The following is an 18,731-nucleotide window of genomic DNA, read 5'->3' as shown; positions in this document are numbered from 1 at the left end:
ACAAACCCATCCTGCAGACAACTGCATGTGTTTGAAAACGCTATTAGAGGACATCTTTGACCTCTTTGATTGCGTGATGAGGTTCCATGTTCTGGTATGTAAGAATGGAGAGGATTTCAAGGAATTAACACACAAAAGCTCCTCTTGCTTCTTAACTCAGGTGAAGAATATTTCACACCAGTATCACAAAGCAAAATATCAAGAGTCCAAAGGCGACATACCAAGCTAACCTGAACAAGAGCCTAAAAGAACGAGTAATTACTCACACAAAGTTCATAAGAAACAAGCAGCCAACTCATCAGTCTTAGAAGTATGCATACTAATGTATGAAACATAAAAGGAGTTAGAATTCTTTGAATATGATCAAGACTATGATCTACTCCGTAAGACGCCACGCCCAGCTGGAATATTAACAAAAAGAGGATACAGTCAGTAAAAAGAAAACACACAAATACGAAAGCAAACAAAAAATCCGAACAACCAAACCAAAGCAAAAAAATCCAAGTTCCCAGGAGTATTATGCCCTGTATTTAAAGGATGCAAGCATAACAAATGCAGAGAAAGGTATCTTGAAGTCTACAAATAATAAGAGGAGGAAAGCACGAGTGATATCAAGCTGCAAGCTTACTGCAGACCATCAAAAATGGTGGTCAGAGAGATGGTACCTTTTCTGAGCAGGCAGAAAAGTGAGGAAAAGCATAGGACTTACAAGGAGATAGTAAGAACCTAGGTACCTACTGGGAATGGAACAGAGTAGAACTCCAGTGAGAGTTCAAGGAACTTACCCTTTAAAAACACAGAAAGCAACCAGATGCACTTCCGTTAGCTGTAGCCAGCAAGAAAGAAGTGGTTGACAGTAAACAATGAGACACAGTTTTGTTGGAAGTGAACTGTCAAGTCAATACTTACTGACGAGGGAAAGGAAGGAAGAACAGCAAGAGACGGATCTAGCATCCCTAAATAAAAGCTCACAGAAAACAAGTCTAAGGCAAGGAAGAGCTCACTCTCAAATGACATGACAAATATAAATTCAAGAAAACCAAGCACAGCAAGAGAACAAAAAATATAGCAAGAGAATAATAACTCAAAAAAAGCACATAGAAAGGGAATAACAAGAGTAACAAGCATAACAATGGCAGGAGAATACAGGGGACAAACTGAAAAGTGTAAAGGCATAAAATGAAATAATTCTCACAAAACAGCTTGAGGCTACTAAGAAATCATTCTATCAGTACACTATTAATTAGAGAATTTGTCCATTACAGAATAAAGAGGGACAGATTACTAAAGAACATGTCCTCACTAAAGAGATCAACTACAAGCAGGTGACTAGCATAATTAGCACAAATAAATTGGTAGAAATACCAACCCAGAGCCAGACTATTATTGGAAAGAGCTATACATTTTTTCCCAGGTTGGCTAGATCTGATAACATTCAGCCAAGTTGCTCAGGAAATCCTGAGACATCTCAAGATCAATAATCCTCTCTTTGAAAACTCATGGAAGATACCTGAGGTATCAGAAGCTTAGAAAAAGGCGAATATATAAATCTTTCCTTAAAGCAAATAAACAACCCTACTCATCCCTCAAAAAACACCAACAAAACAAGAAAAAAAACCCACAAACCAAAAACTGAGGGGGGAAAAAAGGGTTGACGAAGGACAAACACCTGAGCAATAACATTGGCCTGTCTTCAGTTCCCAGAAAAGTGAGTCAAATATATTCAAGCAAACCCTTTTCAAGTATCTGGATGATACAGAGAGGAGGAACAGCCACCTTGGTTTTGTCACAAAACAAGCCACGTCAAACCAGCACCACTTCTTCCATGACAAGAGTTACACAAGGGAAAAAGAATAAATGTCATCAATTTCTTCATTAATGTTTGTGACAGCCTTAATTACTGAGACTTTCTCATAGCCAAACTAAAAAACAAGATCTTGATAGAACCACCATGAATTTCCAAACAGGCATAGGTGACTACATGCAAAAGAGGAGTCAACAAGGTCAGACTGTTGGAAAAAAGCTAATGCTATTGGGATGTATAGCTTATGAGACACCTGACATAATCCTTCCACCTAATACTGCTCCCGTAAGTCTCAGAGGGACAACTGCAACTCATTCTGAACTAAGGTCTTCAGGAACAGCTGGAGAAAAGCCACAAGAGAACAACTACCAGACACAGACAATATTACCTGCCAGGAAAGGCTTTAAGAACAGGGGACACCAAGCTTACAAATCAGAATACTGAGGGATGAAGAACCAGTTCTCTGTGTTCACACCAAACAGAACAAGCAATAAAATGCAGCAACAGAAAGGTAAAGGTAAAGTATTTAAGGAAAAAGACAGGCTATTCAGTGAGCTTGTAGAGTCCCCATCAATGAGGTAGTTTCAAGAGCAGGCTAGATAAACAAGGGACAAAAGTATTATCAGTGCTGCTTCCAATGGCCAGAAGATGAACAAATGAACAAGATAAATAAAAAGATGGAATGAAACTTGAAGCCAGGGTTTTATGGCCCTGAAGGGAGATTCTGGAATATTACATTAGCTCTGGCATCAAACTGAAGGAGATAGTTTAAAAAGCATCTCTACCAGTAGATTTAAAAAGCAAAGCAAGCACAGTTTAGTTAGCACGCTTATAAGCAGTAGTCTAAAAGAAGGTTGCAAGAAACCCCGAACACCAACAACCCAACCCCAAACAAAAAAAAAACCCCAACCTTAAAGAAAACGAATTGTATTTTTCAGAAAAATTATCCACCCTTTAATATGTACCAAGGCAGAGGCTCACCAATACTATTGTGCATTAATATGTTAAAAGAAGATAAAAAGCCCATCACCAGAAGATTTTACCTAAGACAATCCACAAAGAGAAAAAATGGGGCCACAAAGCTCAGCTTCCCTAGTAGCTACCCAGCTCCTGATACACAGCTGTGCTCAGTCAGCCTGCTCAACAACTGCTCAGCAGTTACCTGAATGCAGGCACTCTCATGAGTGTACAACAAGGAAAACTGTGATTAGGAAGATGGAAGAAAAGATCCTAATTAGAAGGCTAAATGCATCCAGTAGCAGTGGGACCCATAGCCATCCTTATGCCTTTCCCATCACTAGTTTCTGGCATTATAGTGGAGTTGGAAGCCTAACCAATGTATTACAATTTCCTTTCAAATATGTCAACCAGATTAGGATGTCTGACCACAAAGAAGGCTGGCTTTCCAGAAAAAGGAGCTACAGTCATCCTCCCTGTTCACTACTATTAATCAAATTTTGCTTAAGAAAAAAGGAATCATCACAACAACATAGTGCAGGGTCAGATGGAACTGGTGCCAGAAAGACATCATCTTCCAGTGATCTTCTCATGGTTTAACGAAAGGGATTCATGCTCAGCTAAACCCCAGTAAACCCGACTAAGCAGAAACACCTACTGAAGAAATATAATCATTAGACCTAACACCTTCCTCATGACGTACTAATACTTATTAATAGATTATTCCTATACATATCCAAACTCTCTGAGGTGATAGATAGCCCCTCTAGAAAATGTTTGTGTGAAAAAGATTAAGACAAGGACACCACAAAATTTACTACTCATAAATGCAAAGCCTTAAAAGCATTAATAAAGCAGACTGCATTGCATCAACTTTTTTGCTGATCATAAGTTAATACAAACTCTAAAAAAACTTTGCATGTAACTTCAAAAAAGTTGCATTACTCAAGAAAACTATTAAAAAACCCACATTTGTGGCAGAAGTGGCAGAGATGGGACAATGCAAGCAAAATAAAACACACTGAAGACCAACTTTCTGCTACAAAAAAAAAAGGAAATACATGAGTCACAAAGAAACCATAGAACATTCTTTTCTCATCAGAAGAATTCATCCCTAACTTGGGAAAACAATTAAAAGGTAAAAATACAATTATCTGGTAATGATTTTTTAATATTGGGGCAAAATCTCAAGTATCCTCGTATGCATCAACTGTTTTGCCAAACCAAGACTTCATGGAAAAAGCTAATGATAGGGATGTCAACTTTCTCAGGATTATAATAAGTATTAACACAGTTGGGAGGGACTTTCTCAGACAGACTTTTTAGTGCCTTCAGTGTAAGAGAGGTCTAATGTTGCTTAGAATATTCCAGGCTTTAGCAGAGAACAGAGACGGACTAATGCAGACTTTTTCAGCTTAGCTGTTAAATTGTCAGAAATACTTTATAGAAAGAGAGGATGAGCCAGCCTTACTAACAGGTAGCATCATTAGGTGCAACCCGCTGACTTCAGTTTGTCTCAGAACTGGCTTCACATTTAGACAAACGCTTATGTCTATATCCTTAGTCAAATGCCACAAAGGCAAGCACATACACAGACTTCTATTTGAAAGCTATACTTGTAGTTAAGGAATAAATTTCCACAGGCTATTACTAGTAATGCTTTAACAAATTCCTGAGGACCAGAACAATTCCCTAAACCTTACACAACTGCTAGATTTTTTATACGATTAAAAATGAAAATACTGGCTCAGAATTACTTTAAATATGGACAAAATAATGTTGTTTTTCACTCTTATTATGAAGACATAATATACATACATCAAGTTCAAAAAAAATGCAACAAGCAGTCTATGTGTGATTAAGTGTCACGATTTCCCCATGATTCTCAAAACCGATAAGCTAGGTCACCAATGACAGCACTCCCCAAAACACTAAATAGTAATTAATATTTAACTTGGTTACTATGCAATGTTGCTCAGTACAAAGTTCCACTTCCTCCTACACAAGGTTTCAAACTTAGAGCTAGTGGAGGATACCGCACAAGTATGGTAGCCTGTTTTCAGGCTCAAAAAAAATCGTTATAACTTTTTTCCTTTGAAAGCACAAGAATCTTTTTTAAAGCAATGTATATCTGAAAATTATGGAAGTTTACTTTGTTCACCTTTATTCCTGTGATTCAGATTCTTAGCCAGTTATGACACTAACAAAAAAAATAAATCACAAAACAGTCAGCTTCAAGCTGCTGCTGCAAGCTGTCTCACATCACAGCAGACACCAGTACAATTCCCAGCAGACTCCCTGAAAAGAATCAGAGAGTGACAGTATAGCGGAGATGAATCTTGGGAGTAGCCAGGAAAAAGAAGTAAAGATAAAATAAAGATGATCACACAGATAAAACTGCAGTTTCTTCTGACAGTAAGAGTGTTCTATCTCTTGCTGAGTGACAATAAAACCTTAATTCATGTGAAGCCTATTGAATTCCAGTGCAAATCTGGGTTTCAACTACACATCATCTATAGCCACACAGATCAGTTCTGACCATTAAAATAAAGTGGTGTAAAACTTCTAGTGGACCTCAGCTAAACCACTAACTTGCCATCTGTTGTGGCAGGAGCTTATTGAAGATAAGCAGCCTGGAAGCATTACAGCAATTAAGAAATCTTTTGGTCATTAACTCCACACCAATTAAACACTAAAGGCTGACAAAACTGTACTGTGGCTCAGAACTGCTTTTTAAGGCAAACTCTTCTGTTCCCAATGACTGTTTTAACTGAGACTCTAAGTATAGCAAAGAGCCTTTAAACAGTTACAAAGACACTTCTTCGTCCATCAGCAGCCCTAACATACATGTACGTCTGTCTCCAAAAAACATACATCCAAACTTACAGAGTATTTGCTCCACGCCCACACTAACATAGCAACATCATTAATCCACATTCGAAATTGCCATGTTTTAAAAAGCTTGGATACATGCACACAGACATTCTCACTCACGCATCTGTCCATGAAAGTGTCTCTGGGCTTGCATCAACATTAGTGTTATCCAAATTCAGAGTCTCACACCCACCTCTGAGAAAAACTCCCTACAACAAGTTTTAAACAGTCAACTATCTGGTTTAGTACGGTTATAGAATTTGAAAGAGGTTCCATAACGTCTCACAATATTCACAAACTACCCAAAGTCTGCCTACGGAAACATGTTAACTCAAGGTATTTTTAAATCACACTGTTGCACCTAGATCAATGGAAAAAAAACAATATTAGAAATCAGTTGAACTACCGTTGTGTGCAATTCACAGGTAGCACCACCTTCCTAGCTTTGAAAGAGTTCTGCTTTTAGAGCTGAAGAATATTTCTGTGCACAGAAACAAAAAAAAGGGGGGAGGGGGGGAGTCGAAGCACAAAACTAAACAAAACCAGAGAAAGCAAGTTTTGACTTAAAAAAAAAAAATCCAGTTTAAAACCAAAATTACTTTAGTCCCGTAACACAGAAGATCCCCAAAAGTTTGCAGCGCTCGCAGTTAGTGCACTGACCTCAACCACATCAACATACAGCTGTTCACACTAGTATTCTCTCTTTGAAAAAAGCCTCAAAGAGAAGAAGCGGGTGGCAGAGTGCATTTAAGTCTGGCACCCCTGCCTAAAGCCACTTCTTTTGTTTGTAAGAAGCTGTCATTGATGCAGTCTGACAGCACACAGCTTAAAGCAGAACAGGAGTCAAGGAAGAATCTTACAGCACTTGGAAAAATATTATGTATATATTACATCTAACAGTTTCCACCAAATTTCAGCACTACGCACAATGAGATATGCCCTAATAATGAAATACATAGATTTGAAAGAGTCATGGCTTACATTAATAGACTTCTTCCAGGAGCAGGATATAATTGACAGCCACTTGTTCTTTCCCTCACCTTATAATGCTGCTATAATTAAGTTTATTTTAGATGTCAAAAGTACTCTAAGCCTCTGAAGGACATGTCCAATATTTATAGGACAAAAAGTAAAAAAGGCTACATAATGTCACGCTCATGTTCAGGAGTCTCATGAACTCATTTACCCATTTCATGTAACATCAATAATGCTCGCTCTTTTACAGCTCTTTCTCTCCTCATCCACATTAACCCATCTCCTTCATCATCTAAGAGAAAAGAAAAGAACACTCTAGTTTTATTCTGTCCTTCCAAAGACCCCCAACCTCATTCACACACTTCTCCTGACTTACCAGATCTGTAATTGTCACCTGCTTCTTCAAACAGATGGGTAGAATAAAAGTAGACCAATAAAGACCAGTCCCTCAGAAAGCAGCATGTCACTAAATGCAAAGTATATACATGTGCTGATTCAGGGTCTTCCTGTTAAACATCCAAGTGTACAGCTCCTAAACAGTTAGTAGCAAAACAGAAGGAACGTTTGATGGACATGGCTGAACAGTAACTCTGAGTTATTGTGCACCAGCTCTGGCAGAAGCCAGACAGCCATGCTAGCACACAGCTGTGCTAAGTCCACCCGAGAGGCAGATCACTACCATGAATCCAGATCATATATTAGCTTAGACGACCAATTTAGATGAAAGCTGGCTCAGGAGATGGATGGTTCTTACATAATATGCCACTGGCATTCTACTTGCTTTTCACTAGCTTTCCGAGTGTCACAACTAAATGAGATTCCCATTACTGGAAACCTCCTTCAGCTTCCAATGCTGTAAAGGAGCATGTCTACTACTCTACCCTCTACTCTCTTAACAGCCTCTCTGTGGAATAATTTCAGCAGTTACTTCTGTTATGCTTGCAGATTTTCTAGAAGAGGTGCACAAGACCTTAAGGGGGCGGAGAAAAAGAAAACTACACAAAACCACCTCTCAATTATTTCACTGTTGTCCACAGAAGTCGAAGTACTACAAGCCCTAGCACAGACTTCAGTTGCCAGCATTTACGTTCCTAATTCAGAAAACTTCAAATAGGTATGGGTCCATGGAGCCCTTTACATTTTTACAGAACAACTACTGGATTTAATTACTATAGGTAATATATCATCAATATTTAATAAACAGATATCACTGGAGTCTCATATGCTAAGGATGTATATACTTATATACAGTATTTAGAAAGCTGACCTCCTCAGCATAGTCACAGATTTGGACATAAACCAACCCCTGCCCAGTTCTTCAAGCTGTTTGGTGTTCCTTTAACTTTAAGGCAGAGAAGCTGTTACTTCCAAAAAGAGCAACTACTGACCAAAGTGAGCAAAGCTGACACCACAATGCAAGCCACGACTAAACTAACACTTTTGATAGTGTAGGCATAATTAAGATCTAGAAAAATAAACATAGGCATCTGAAAAACCTAGGTCTAGAACAGTGAAATCCCCAGGGCTGCCAGCCGGAAACTTCTATCCAGCCTGCTACCTTTCCCTGGAGAAGTCAAGGAACAGCTATTTAGAGCAGCAAACACTGCCCCAACAGCTGATCACATCCTCCATCTGTTTGCAGCTCACAGACCACTGAACTGCTGCCAAAGCAGTTTAAAAAAAAAAATAATAATCCAGCAGCTTTTTCTAAGTGCATGTGCCATCCATGCACACTCCCAGAAATTAGTCCTCATTGCCTGATGCGGCACAAGGCTCCTGGCCCCTCCCACACCATCAGCAATTCAGCTCCTTACAGCCATGTTCTAAGACAAGTAGAAGATAAAACCATAAGAGAAGCCGTAAAGCCCAGATGCCATGGCTGACAAGCCTTCTCTAGGCCAAGGCACTCAAAAACTCTGGAATTCAAAGTAATGACGTCTGTAACCCCGTAAAAAGTTAATTACACAGAACAGCAGAATGGTAAGGGTTGGAAGGGACCTCTGGAGATCATCTAGTCCAACATCCTCGCTAAAGCAGGTTCACCTAGAGCAGGCTGAATTCTTTACCTCAATGATTGTGGTCTTATGTCTGTGAAGTTCCATCAGAAGCCATCACTTCACAACACTACTATACAAACCAGTTTAACGGTGAATGTGTTAAAGACGGACAAATGCAAGATCCACTGTACAAGAGGACTTAACTTTGTGGCATTCCACTCTAAGTATCTATACAGAGGCCTCCGATCTATTCTGCTCTTCTGTTTAATTTCTCTACGCTCAAGAAGAGACAATGCATAGCAATCTTTCATGGAAGTACCCATAGTTTTCCTTCTGAGAAATGCACAGTGGAATCATTATGCTGTTTCCTTCTTATAAATGCGCAAAGCTCTTTCGGTTTTAAGAAATGACCCAGGGGGTCACCCATCTCAACCCTTCCAAGCTCCAACGTTAGGAAAACAAAAAAGAAAAAAAGGAAGAAGCCATACCTGAACAGGCAAGTAGAGGCTAAGCACAAAATCCTACAGAGATTTTTTTTCATTCTGTCCAACTTTGGGTACCCAGCTTGTACCAAAGTCCCTCAATGTTTCCTTTAATAAAGAGCAGAAAGAGACAGCCACTCTACAGACTGGTGCAGAACAGCAGTGTCTCCCTCTCAGATGCCCAAGTGTGTTTATCACAAATTTTGAGGTGGAGAAAACTGCATTTGTGGACTGTGCAACAGAAAGTAAGTTGATATTTAAGAACATGGTTAAAGTTCACACTCCAGGAAAGTTTTTCTCCAGCTTTATTGCCAGTCCAACACGAACAACTTCAGTTCAACAGCCTCAAACATGCTTCCAGGCAACCCCATTATTTTTTCCCTCAAAATCCACTTTGTAAAACAGTGCTCAGCCTAAGTTCTATACCACTAAAGCAGCCTGTACATTCTATATTAAAAAATTAAAAAGAAAATGAACAGGAAAATTAAAATAATTAAAAATATATTTAAAAAAAGACATGCTACATGAGAATTACTTTGTTGCTCAGACCTCTCTTTAAGGCTGCTTTTGGTGCCCCTCCTCACATCGCTAGGATGTGAAGGTCAATAATGTCACAGGCTGCCTTGAATGCCTTGAATTGTTACAATATAACATTAAGTAATTTTCGGGTCAAAAAAAATGTCACGTTTATTTTATTGCATTCTCAGACAACCTTCAATTTGGGCAGTTCCCACATTAACATCAAGAGCAGCATCATAAATGTCATTTCCCAGTTGAACTTTTCACCTGCACCACAAGAATTTTGGAACTTGTAGATTAAGATATTAGCAGAGAAAGAGAACTGAACTGCAGTATTCTTCTAAACTTTTAACTCAAATTTCTCTTTCTGTTTAATTATCCTAAGAAAATGTCACATATGGAATACTCTTTCTCAAAAGAAAGCAGTCCAAAGCAACATTGGTCACTATTACAACAAAAAAAAAGTTACCACAAGAAAAGAAAATGCAAGAACTCTTTTCATTACCTTAATAAAAGAGGATATATGACCTCCTTTCCTACCAGTGAAGGAGCCCCAACGAATATTAAATCTTTGATTACCCAGATCCATATAAACCTGGAACACAGCCTAGCACATCCATGAAGCCCTGTACATCCTGAGCAAAGCAAGTTTATTTCCCGGTTATTTCTCCTAATACCTTATCCACAACACATCTTCAGCAGATCTATATTTGTTAAGGACCATCACTATACACACACCAGGGACTAAACATTAGCCTTGTAGACACCAAACACTGCCAAATGAACTTCCACATACACTCAAGCTTCTCCTTGCCAAGCAAGGCGAAGAGAGTTAGCCTGGATTGCTTCCTTACAGAGACTGTAAAGGAGAAGGGATCTGAAGGCTTTCCTCAGGACGGGATACCACTACAAAAGGGTAAGTGCAATAATGAAGAAAAGTATGTGACATTAAATACTTCAGGTATTTTGGGGATTAAAAAAAAAAAACAAACCCTGCAGGAAAAGAACTGGACAAAACCCCTGAATATTCTCATTAATATACATCTATTTCATAACTAACTTTTCCTATTAACCTAGTTCAAATCAACAGTCAGGAAGCAAGAGTTTGGAGGGGAAGGGAGTCACTGTGTTTAAATTTTAGAGTAAAAGATTTCTCTCTCAACCATTTTGCAAACAACATAGCAAGGAAAAAAAAATCCTTTGCCTTCACATGCAGAATCAAATGCCTCATAACAAAGCCATAGGTGGATACTTAGCTAGTACAGATTAGACACCACTGAACCACACGCCATTGTTTTGGACACACTTTCCACGTTTCATTTAACAATTTACAAACAATTACTCTCATTATCAATCGACCATGATATAGCAGGTGCAAGAGGTGGGGGAGAAATGGAGCACACAGAGTGGATATATGTCAAGGTCATGAGTACACACAGGTACACACTTCCCAGGAGCAGCATTAGAAGATCTGAACAAACCACTAAAGCGTGTGCCTGTGGTCTCGGATCTAATAGCTGAAAAATGCCTTAACTGATCATGGGAAGAAGCTAAGAGCTATTAATGTGAATGTTATGCAACCATTAAGCTTGTTTTACAGTTTGAAATGTTCTAGCTAGATTCATTTAAGTCACAATAGATTCTTTCTAAATTAACAAGTGAACTCAACCATACCACCTAATTCTAATAGGTTCATCCCATTCTGCTACATCTCTTTTTATTAAAAAGAGCCAAACAAACAAGCAGAGCATAAGCTCTTCAGCGCAGAGACTGCATGTCTATCTAAAAAAAATGAAGTGGATGTAAGACGAACAAACATACTACTAGACTGTCAAAGAGACTCACTTTTTCACTGAGTAAGTGTTACGAGTATTTAGAAGTACCTACTTCCACTGCCTGCAGAGTAGAGGTTATGATACCATCTTATTTCTTGGAATTTATCTAGTTTACCTGAGCCTTGACAAAAATTGGCCAAAATAACTTTGCTTTTTGAGAGTAGGAAGCCCTACATAAAAGTACAAAAGACGAACTTCTGAGTTCCTGACAAAGCTCCTTTTTTTTTTTATACTATTTCTTTTGGATGTTTGAATCATAGAAGGGAAGAGAGAAAAGGGAAAAATCTCAGACAACAAATAATGCACAGATACCAGCAAAATGCAATGAACTACAAAGCTGTTGAAAAAAAAGGTTTAAAAGGTAGTAAAGTATGGTCTGCTATGTATAGAATATCTATTTAAAAAGCAGTATCTCATAATAAACGAAGTCCAGTGAAATACTTTATGAAAATTCTAAAGCAGACAGCTCTCAGATGTAAGATTTAATACATTACTACACTTGAGAGACAAAACTTTGAAAAATGCAAATGTGAGGATTTTAAAATGGCTACTAAATTATTCCCCTTAACACAAGATTATTTCAGCCTGCAACAAAGCCTACTACTGTAGCTCGTCAACTATTGACACACAACTGTACACTCCAAAATACCTGAACTTATCAAGGAAAAGCCAATTTTACTACAGTGTATTGGTGAGTTATGCAGTGGTTGATAATCAAACGCATCTCACAGCATCAATAATCTAACTATCAATCTAAAATTTATAGAACCAAGTTATGAAGGCCTGATGCAATGTGTTAACTGAATTTAAAAAATCCAAGCAACAGAAAGCAAGGTCTATTTCTTTAAATATACACATTAAATGTCAAAATATTTATTTTGTTTTCTGGTTACAAATTACTGTTATGTATAGGACACTTGACTCTTCACTCCATAACACTGCTGTAATAGTTCTATGAGGAAAAAAAATGCAACTCCTAGGGAAGCCCTGCAGTAGCACCACAAAACTACTTTATTTTCTTTCCAATTCCAGTTAAAGTTGACACAGTTACAGGTTTCCAAAACTGAGATAACTCTCTTGTACTGAAACACTGCCAAAGCATCCTTGATTTCACTATCATTCTAAAACACCTGATGGTGCTAGAGAGGATGAACTCAAATGCTATAAAGCATGCGCATGGGGCAACGTAGCTTCCAGGAACATTTCATTAGGAGCTGCCCACCTGCATCCCAGAACAAGACTTGGCATGTATTCTAATGCAGGATTTAGCCTACAGTTGTAAAAAGAATTCCAGATAAGATGTATAAAAGCCTCAATTAAAATATATTTCTTAGTTCTAACAGGCTTAGTGAGAATTTCAACACTGGCACATGTGCTTTAATTTTCAACCATAAGTACAGTAATTTTAAAAGTCTGTTCAACCTGTTTTATTAAGTATGTTGACAGTATGCCTCATTCTGAACAATTATTGACAGGCAAGAATGCAGAGCACACATGGGATGACTCCTTAAACATCTTGTTTCACTCTATATTTTAGACTAAGTTTTGGAAGAAGCATCTAATAGAATATTAGTAGAAGGATGTGCCTACATCCAGCATACATGCCCTAAAACCAGGGAAGCGATGAAAGCTGGAAACAGAAAGCATGCTAAAAAGTAGAAAACATTATGCTGTGCAGCAAACATGAAATTCTGGGCTTTTTTTTTCCTATATTTTATGTATTTTCAGAGATTAAATACTCCAGTTTGTCCAGCAGAGAATTAGCTGATGATTTCTCTTACCCACCAATGAGCATGTTACAATATTCTGTGTAAAATGAAATTAAAGCAACTCTGGCTGCTCCTTTACAACTATTAGTGGGTTGCCTACTCTACATCCTGCCAAAACAAATATTGCACCTAATCCAGAAGTGATCAGTCATGTAAAATATACAGTTTTCTTTCTCAATTTCATCCAGAAACAACATATGCTAGTCTTCCACTCAAAAAATGAAGTCTTGTTTTGACCATGTATCCTTAACTAACAAATTATTAGCCATTAAGGAGATCACATTTATATGTAATTAATAATCATGTAATTATTCTTTAAGATTCCGTCTTCACTTTCATCTTTGAAACAAGATTATCATTTAACTTTTATGAACTGGTAGCTTTCACATGTCACCACCACTGGAAAGGCATTGAAAATGTCAAGAAAAAGGTCACTGAAACCAGTATGGAGGAAGTTAACATCAACTCTAAAGGAGTATTACAGAATATAAGCATTTACCTTTCAGAAAATGAGTACAGGGTTTATCTCAAAAATCTAATTCTAATATGCTTACTGTTTGATTAAATAAGGTCTGTGTTGCAGGTTTACTCTAGCTTACTAACTGATCTATTTAACAGACTTCTTAATTCCCCATTTGTCCATCAGTCTTCAGAATCACTTCTACCACACTGTTAAGTGAAATGGAAACATTTGACAAATAGCATGTACATCTAAGAGCACAAGCAAAAAAGATCAACTAAGACAAAGTTACAAATGCATTCAAAATAACATGTTAGGCACGCTTACAAGATTATGAATAATATATCGGTACATGTCATACACAGAAGCAGTTTCCCAGAAACTCAGTGCTGAAATACTGTATTTAATTTTGAAGATATGACATACTTTCCAAGTGAAGATTCCTGAAGTCTAAGAAATTTTATTAGGAACTATCTAGTCTGAAAGAAGGAAAAAGCAAGAAGCAGGAAGACTAGCAGTGATGTTGCCCTTTTAAGATGAATTTCAGAAAAAGATCTATCTGATACAGTGTGAATAGGTTTGAACCATAGTCCTAGACTACACATAACCACAAGATACAAAGATATCAAAATACCAGGAATAGCGGAGCCTTCACTATCTGAATCACACCAGTGTCCCATTCTTGGCATATCATGTTTATTTCAACAATACCTCGCAACCTGCACCTGGAAGACCTTGCAATCCAAGATGTACAACAAAATAAGATGAATCTTCCTGCTAAAGGTTTAACTAGACCAGAGTTTAGTGATGATGTGCAAAGTCACGAGTAAGAGCTTGCACACCTCTCCACCATTAGGCACATAATTTTTCTGGACATCCAGATCACATAAGGGCTACTATTCCAAAAGGAAATTATGCCTGAAATAAATGTCAGATTTGAACAGACATACAGGAATGGTTAATCTATAGCACCATGGATTTTGGGTAACCAAGTATGACAGCACAGCAACACAAGTTCTAGAGAGAAGAAAAAAATAGTAGAAGTTAATCTACAATCATCAAATTGCTTGTTGACATAGCAAAATAGATGGGCACAAAATTACATGGAGAACTAAAAAACCCATTCTTACCTCATGGTATTTCAGATACCCTATGTCACAAAAGCAATTTCTTTCATTTCCTCTCTCACATGTCCAACAAGTACATGAAAGCAAGAAAGGAAACAGAGCAGGCTGTATGACATCCACATGTAAGTCTGAAGATGCTGTCAGCAGGAAATGCTTTTGTACAATACCTAAACATAAGCTTCATGCAGACAACAAAAGATTTGGGGTAGCCTGTCTGAGAGAAAGGAACATAAATTCTTCTGTCACTTGAGGCTGCACAACACCTTTCTAATGCCCTAATACTTGAGCGATTTTTCTTGGGAAAAAAAGAGACCAATCAAACCACACAATCCGCTCCCAATAAATTCCACTATATTATGAAATAATGCAAGAGATCTAAATTATTCTGAGGTACCAGACTGCAAACCACAGACCAAGCTACAATGAATCTCCCGTGCTTAACAAAGCTGTCTACTGCAAAAGGGGCTCCAATATCAATGGGGAAAAAAACATATGCAAAGGTATATTTTTGCTTTTTCAAGGCCTGCCCACCTGAGTCCTTAGAGCAAACCACAGCTAAAGCTACAATGAACCTTCCATGCTTAACGAACCTGTCTACTGCAAAAAGCACTCCAACACTAATAGCGGAAAAAATATACACAAAGGTATATTTTTGCTTCTTCAAGGCCTCTCTACCTATTTCTTGCAGCAAACCACAGCCCAAGGTACAATGAACCTCCCATGCTTAACAAAGTACACTGGACAATGCACTCAGGCACACAGTGTAAGTTTTGGGGGTTTCCTATGCAGGGATCAGAGTTGGACTCAATGATTCTTATAGGTCCCTTCCAACTCCAGTCATTCTGTGATTCTGTGAGGTTGTCTACTGCAAAAAAGCGCTCCAATTGGGAAAAAAATATACAAAAAGGTATATTTTTGCTTTTTTAAGGCCTGCCCACCTATTGCAGTAAACTACAATGAACCTCCTATGTGTAATGAAGTGCATTGGACAATGCACTCAGACACAGGGCGTATATTCTGGGAGTTTCTTATACAGGAATAGGAGTTGGACTTGATGATCATAGTGGGTCCCTTCCAACTCAAATCATCCTGTTGGAATCTGTATAGTTGTCTACAGAGAAAAGGGCTCCAATATTAATGGGAAAAAACATACACAAAGGTACATTTTTGCTTTTGGAAAGCCTGTCCACCTATTCCTTGCAGCAAACCACAGCCCACACTACAATGACCTCCTATGCTTAATGAAGTTGTCTACTGAGAAAAGGGCTCCAATATTAATGGAAAGAATATACACAAATGTATATTTTTGCTTTTAGAACGCCAGTCCACCTATTCCTTGTAGCAAACCACTGCCCAAGCTACAACGGACCTCCTATGCTTAATGAAGTTGTCTACTGAGAAAAGGGTTCCAATATTACGTGGGAAAAATATCCACAAAGGTAGATTTTCGCTATTTCAAGGCCTGCCCACCTATCCCTCGCATCTCCTCCATCAAGGTGGGGCTCCAGCCTGAAAGCCCTCGAGGATGGGGACCCCGGAGCTGGCTCCTGCCGGGATTTCAGACGAAACCCGGCAGGCCCCGGGCCGCCCTTCACCCACAAAGGCTGGGGAGCCGCTGCCCGTCCTCCTCGCACCCCCCGCCGCCGCTGGGGTCCGGTGCTGCCTCCCCGGGGGGGCGGGTGCCGCGGCCCCCGGCCCGGGTGGGTGTGCCGGGCCTGTCCCCCGCCCCGGCCCCTCACCTCGCCGTGTCCCGCCGCCGCCCCGCCGCCGCCCAGGGCTCCGTTGCCGGCGGGCGGCGCTGCCAGCAGGGCCCCCACAGCGCCGGGCGAGGCGGCCGCCGCCTGGGTCGCGCCTCGCAGAGGGGCCGCTCCCGCCGCCGCCGCCCCGGCCTTGCCCAGCCCGCCGGCTCCGCCGCCGCCGCTGGGCCCCGGGCCGCCGGTGCTGCCGAGGCCGCCGCCGCGCTTGTTCTTGCGGCGCTTGGCTCCGCGCTTGGCGTCGGCCGGGCTCATCGCGCCTGACACCCGGGCACGGGAGGAGAGGAAGGGCCACGAGGCCGCTGTGAGCGCCCGGGAGCGGGGAGGGCGGGCGGGGCCGGGGCGCGGGGCGCCGAGGAGCGGAGCGCACCGACTGTCACGGCAGCGGGGACCCCTTCGGCCCCGGCGCCGCTGACCAGAGTTACCGTCCAATATGGCGGACACAAGGGGAAAGTGATCCCCCTTTACGTCGGGGGGCTCCCCCTCGCGCTGACGGGAACCCGCCCCGCGAGGCACTCTGGGAGATGTAGTTCTTCCACAGCTCCGCAGCCCGGCCAGGGAGAGAAGAAGGACTACAACTCCCGGCGTACACTGCGAGGCGAGCTAGGGCGCGGCCGGCGAGCGCCTCCGTCCTCGCGATGCACGCTGGGAGTTGTAGTCCTAGCCGCCGACGTTAACCCTGTTGGTCAACGTTGCCACCCCGGTCAGGGGACTACACCGCCGCCCAGCAGCCGGCGAGCACCACGTGGCGCTCGCCCCAGCGCCTTAAAGGGGCCGCAGCTCTTGGCCACTGCTGTAGGAGAGTTTGGGTCTGGGCTGGGCTTTGGCTCGGCTGGGCTTTGCCTGTGAGGCGAACGGGCCTGGGCTGGGGGGCTCCTCCTTCCTGTAGTTCTTGTTTCTGGTTCAGGAGGAGGCTCTCCTTCAGCCAAACCCACCAGCTCCAGGCAGCCTTTAGGGAGGTGATTGCGCCCCTCTGCTCTGGTGAGACCCCACCTGGAACACTGCATCCATCTCTGTCTCAGTAAAGACATGGACCTGTTGGAGAGAGTCCACAGGAGGTCACCAAAATGATCAAAGGCCTGGAACACCTCTCTTATGAAGAGGTAGAGAGAGTTGGGGTTGTTCAGCCTGGAGAAGACTGAGGAGACATTATTGCAGCCTTTCAATACCTATGGAGGGCTTATAGGAAAGATGGAGAAAAACTTTTTAGTAGGACCTGTAGCAGTAGGGCAAGGGGTAATGGTTTTAAACTAAAAAAGAAGTTTAGGCTAGATATTAGGAAGATTTTTTTTTATGCTGACGTTGGTAAAACCCTGGAACAGGTTGCCCAGAGAGGTGGTAGATTTCCCCATCCCTGGAAACATTCAAGGTCAGGTTGGATGCATCTCAGAGCAACCTAATGTAGTTGAAGCTGTCTCTGTTCACTGCAGAGAAGTGGATTAGATGATCTTCATGGTCCCTTCCAATCCAAACCACTCTATGGTTCTATAACCGCCATCACCTGCCTGTGGATTATAAACCACTGCTGCAATTGCCATCATTTCCCCAGATAGTTCTCCACAACTCCAGTTATTCCCTCACATATGCAGGTGCAGGGAAGATGAAATGCTGTAGCTCTGGGCTTTGATATGACTGGGCAGCACGGTGTAAAAATAACAGCTATGAGCACATAAAACCTGGCAATAACTTATAGCAGTATAAAATCGTACTGCAGCATTAAAATTCTGATGGCCCTGAGTGGAAGCCATTGTGGGGCAGAGTGTAGTTCAGAGCTTATCTGGCTTTCACTCATCAATGCCCATACATGCTTAAAAGGTCACAGAAAAGACAGCTCAAGAGTTTTGGGAGAGAAATGGAAGAAGGCAGTAATTTCAGCATGTCCTGATGAGGAGTTGGCAACTGCAGTATAAGCTGCCATCTATGCTGAAGCTGTTGCAGGCTTAGTTTGCCTCAGCACACATGGAGGAGCTTTGCATGTACGTGCAAGCAGCTGTGAAACCAGGAGAACATGTTTGTTCATTATGTGGTCTAGTAAATGGCAAGTTTTTTGAAGCAGGGCCCTACTCTTCATAAATGCGTTCAACACTCAGCATGCACAGTGCAGCATAAACTGCAAATAGCAGTGGCAGAAGTAGGGGCTGGACAAAACCAAATGCAGCCTTTTGCCACAAACAAATA

At 40.9% G+C, this 18,731-nt stretch overlaps 1 protein-coding gene across 2 annotated transcripts in view; it reads right to left on the bottom strand.

Moving 5' to 3' along the window:
• Positions 1-16,767, bottom strand: part of FAM193A (family with sequence similarity 193 member A) — an 80,509-nt gene extending 63,742 nt beyond the window's left edge. Inside the window, exon 1 of one of the 2 annotated variants that reach the window (XM_054065287.1) lies at positions 16,539-16,767. The gene's annotated coding sequence lies outside the window, so the exon portion shown is untranslated. The remainder of the gene's footprint in view (positions 1-16,538) is intronic. The other variant, XM_054065286.1, reaches the window with a different exon arrangement.
• Positions 16,768-18,731: the final 1,964 nt, after the last annotated feature.

This window comes from Cuculus canorus, chromosome 4 (genome assembly GCF_017976375.1).
Source record: "Cuculus canorus isolate bCucCan1 chromosome 4, bCucCan1.pri, whole genome shotgun sequence".
NCBI classification, from domain to species: domain Eukaryota; kingdom Metazoa; phylum Chordata; class Aves; order Cuculiformes; family Cuculidae; genus Cuculus; species Cuculus canorus.
The sequence above is the reverse complement of the archived record's forward strand: the minus strand, read 5'-3'. Positions and strand labels throughout refer to the sequence as shown.